Source organism: Carex rostrata, chromosome 16 (genome assembly GCF_964058835.1).
Source record: "Carex rostrata chromosome 16, lpCarRost1.2, whole genome shotgun sequence".
NCBI classification, from domain to species: Eukaryota; Viridiplantae; Streptophyta; class Magnoliopsida; order Poales; family Cyperaceae; genus Carex; species Carex rostrata.
Genome location: NC_135933.1, coordinates 1,175,514 through 1,180,110, shown reverse-complemented (window position 1 = coordinate 1,180,110; position 4,597 = coordinate 1,175,514). Strand labels below are relative to the sequence as shown.

General features: G+C 32.9%; 1 pseudogene; it reads left to right on the top strand.

Moving 5' to 3' along the window:
* The first annotated feature begins 374 nt into the window (after positions 1-374).
* LOC144567646 (secreted RxLR effector protein 161 pseudogene) lies at positions 375-833 on the top strand (annotated as a pseudogene).
* The last annotated feature ends 3,764 nt before the right edge of the window (positions 834-4,597 follow it).

Here is a 4,597-nt window from a genome sequence, read left to right as displayed (position 1 = left end):
GAAAATGCATTGTATGGCTTGAAACAGTCACCAAGAGCATGGTTTGGGAGTTTATGCAAGGCTATGAAAAACTATGGTACAATCAAGGAGATTCTGATCACACCATGTTCTTTAAAAGGACTAAAGGTAAAATTGCAATTCTCATTATCTATGTAGATGATATGATTATAACAGGTGATTACAAAGTTGGAATTGAGAAGCTTCAAATGAAGCTCTCAAAAGAATTTGATATGAAAAATTTGGGAGGTCTAAAATACTTTCTAGGGATTGAAGTATCACGATAAAAAAAATGTATATTTCTCTCTCAAAGAAAATACGTTCTTGATCTCTTGGCCGAAATTGGAATGTTAGATTGTAAACCGGTTAGTACCCCAATGGAACAAAATGTGAAGTTTGAGATTTGTCCTGACCAATGTCCTACGAACAAAGAAAAATACCAAAGGTTAGTTGGAAAATTAATATATCTGTCACATACTAGACCTGACATAGCTTATGCAGTGGGAGTAGTAAGTCAATTCGTGCATAATCCAAGTGAAGATCACATGAGAGCTGTCACACGTATCTTACGATATTTAAAGGAGACACCCGGCAAAGGAATCAAATTTGAGAAGAATGAACATACAAAGATTGAAGGATATACATATGCAAATTGGGCAGAAAATATCATGGATAGGAAATCAACATCGGGTTACTTTACTTTCGTTGGGGAAAACTTAGTAACATGGAGAAGTAAGAAACAAAATGCGGTCGCCTTATCTAGTGCTGAAGCCGAATTTAGAGGCATGGTGAAAGGGATTTGCGAACTATTAAGGCTACAAAAAAATGATCAATGAATGAGAATGGAAAATGAGATGAAGTTGTATTGTGACAATAAGGCTGCAATTGACGTTTCACATAATCCAGTGCAACATGACAGGACAAAACATATAGAGATAGACAGACACTTTATTAAAGAAAAACTTGATTCTCACATTATTTCTCTTCCCTTTGTTAGATCAACAGAACAGGTGACCGATGTTTTAACCAAGGCGGTAGCGACTAAACCATTTGAAGAAATGCTGGAGAAGATCGGAATGGTAGACATTTACGTACCCTCGTGAGGGGGGAGTGTTAAGATTATACTCGGTTCTAGCATAACTTGGGGATCAAGCCGAATTCTCTAGAAGATCTATATCTACTCAAAAGAAGGAAAGAAGAAATTGAAGGATATCAATCATATCTAGTGAAATAGGCAATATATAGTATTTGATTATTTGTCATTAATTCTAAGAATTGGTTTCCATGTTTAGCATGATATACAAAATATTTTTGAATTGATAAATAGACATGTAAGAGCCGTATAATTAAATCAAGAAAGAAAAGAAATAAAAAATAAGGGATGGAAGGGAGATTCATGGGAGTCTTGTGTTCTTGAGTTGTTTTATTATTTTTTGACAGTTCTATTATTATTTTTGATAGACATTATAACTTCTTCTTCTTTTTTTATTTTATTTTATTTTTCGGAGCTCCTTGACCCAACTGAATTATATATATATGATCTAAAATCAGGATAATTTAAACAGTGGACACTAGCTAAACATGAATGTCTTGTCTCCGGACTGGATAATACAAAATCAGATGCAGATGACAAAAGATTAATGAAGCTAAGATATTAATTAATCGATCAGTCCCAATTAATTGATCCTCCCGGCTCTCGTTAGCGGCCGGATTGCAAATTTGCAATTGCACTCGAGTTTTGGCACATGTAGTATTGTAGTGGAATATTACGAGTGGGTCCCTCAGAAGAGAGAGGTTAATCATCCGGTTCAGCTCACGCCAGACAGCCAGACAACCAGACAACCCCACTCCTTCACACTTCTCTTCATCCATCCTTCCTACACCCGGTTTCCTGGTAACACGTACAGGAAGCTTAATTCTATTATTCTTTCTTTTACATTTTACAAATTATACATTAATTGTATCAAAAGGTCAAATAAATTAAAGACACATGATTAATTTGCAGGAGCACAAGCATTCATCTCTCTTCGAAAAGACGAACATTTAATTTTCGAAAATAAAATTCAAAAAATGCTGAGATATTTGTACACCGGAATATAGAGGTGTAAATGGATACGGATAATCCGCTCCGTATCCAGAGATTATTCTAATCTGGATCAAACGGAACTAGATATTTTTTTGCATATGATGAAATAATGACAGATACGGATACGGATAATTTCATAAATATGAATATCCGTATCTGCATTCACAATTATTCGGATCTGAAATTATTGCTCCAAACCAGGTCCAACTTTACTACTCCGAATAGAAGTTATTATATAATTATTCCATATTTATTTCAGTCTTGGTTGTGAGATAAATGATAATACAATATGGTTTCCAATTTAATCTCTTTTTCGCTGGTAATGGTGCTACAATAATGCTATTTTCTTTCATGTTTTCACTCTCTAATATTCTTTTTCATTCAAGACTTTAGCCCATGAATGTAATATGCTTTTAGTCTATGTTAAATTGGATTTAGCCATTGTTTCAAGACAACAACAAGGCACTCTTTTGTATCTTAAAGTGTTATCCGACAATTATTCATTTCGTATCTGTATTCGCTCCGTATCCGTATCCGTTTAAGGCAGATTTGGTTTTAAATTTTAATATATGTTTATTATTTGTATCCGTATCCACTTATTGGAAAACGGATACGGATATGGTATTAGCATTATCCGCTCCGAATCCGCTTCGTTTACATCCCTAACACCGGAGCTCTTAAATAAAATAACACTTCACAGAGAGTTTAATGATTTTAAATAATTTAAATTATAACCGATTTTACTTCAAAGGCAAATTAAATCCAAATAAATTAAATATAAAAACAAATATAAATAGAACAAGGTAAAATTAACAATAATCACAAACCCCCTAATTTTTGAAACACCAAAATATTTAAATAACTAGATCACCAAAAATCACCAATGTTTGATTTATCAGTTCATCAAAATTGAATTTACCACAATATGGCTGTCATCATAAAAAGCTACAAAAAAATGTTAAAAATCTTGAAACAATCCCCTGGTTTACACTTCATAATTGTGCAAAGCAGATATCTCAACTTTTGCGTGGTCAACGTCTACGGTGCCTATTTGCGGATAGCGTAGGGGCCAATATTATTTGTGCTTTGAGAGTCGTGCAGAACATATTTCAAACGGTTTAGATTTTCTAGAAAAATACTCAAAGTTTGAGATATTTCAGAGGATGCGAATTTGGTTATTCAGTAATTTTAAGGATGGAAAACTCATGATCAGAAGCGGATTTAGTTGAGATGAATGGGAGTCAATTGACCCTATTTATACTTTAAATAATTGTATTTTAACATACTATTTTATATTTTTTTTAGAAATATATTATAGTTTCAATTATAATTGCCCCCATATAATTTACTAATTGTATATTCACCGTTGATTTCCATATTATATCCGTTTCTCCAATTTAAAAACTTGCTAATTGATCCCCTAACGATAAATTTTTAGCTCCGCCTGGCTCATGATGTCATTTTTCAGAGTTTGAATTTACGATGACCCACAAACAATATTATTCAAACCACTGATTCACTGAAACTACCAATTCTCCGAATCATCCAATAATTAAAAACACCGAATTAATCATCCAAAATCTAAGTAGGTTTAAAAGGTAAAATAATATAATTAAGTAGAAGGTCAAACGGTTAAAAAAAATATATTTATAAGTTAATTTAGTTGTGTTTATTTTTTTATTATTTTTGAACGATTTAATGTTATACAAAATTAAATTGAAAATTTATAATTTTGACACTTGCAGTCATTTCCATAGATTTTTGAAGTTAAACTCATCAATGATTTGGTGCGTGCTTAATCACTAGTTCTACTTAAAAAAAAACTTAATTAATTATATTATTTTATAAATTTAATACTTCTCTTTTTAATGGGTTGGTACCCCCTCCCCTTCCTCTCTGATTCTCCCCCCTCTGCTGCATTTTTTTTTTCCGAAAAATTTCTAGTTTTGGTTAAGACATGGAAGAATAGGCTTTAGTGGGTCGGTTAGTGGGGCCCAGTGTCCCGCAAGGGGAATTCATGACTTCCTCTGAGTTATCTCATATTTTGCGCGACTTTTGGAAAATCTCAACCGTTCAAACACGTTCTGCACGAATCTCAAAGCTCAAATAATACTGGCTCCTGCGGTATTCCCGAATAGGCACCGGACACATCGGTATGCATGCTCTGTACAGACTACATAAAATGTATTACTTAATTGCAAAGGTGAAGCTCAAAGTTCGAGTTTGAACGTGCTATGATCATTTAAGTATCATATATATATGCATTTATTTATAATTATATGATCCACATACATGTATTTTCTTCTTCCTTTCCTCCTTTACACGCGCTCTCTTATTTGAACACATCTCTCTTGACGTGCTTGTTAGCGGCTCCTAGCTTCCACTATTTATTCTTTGACATCATACATAAACTATGGTTTATTTATTTTGACTAGAAATAGATGGGGAAAAAAAAAAGTTAAAAGATTTGGAGAAAATTGCCATATACAAAAGAGTAAAATAAAAATGAAATAT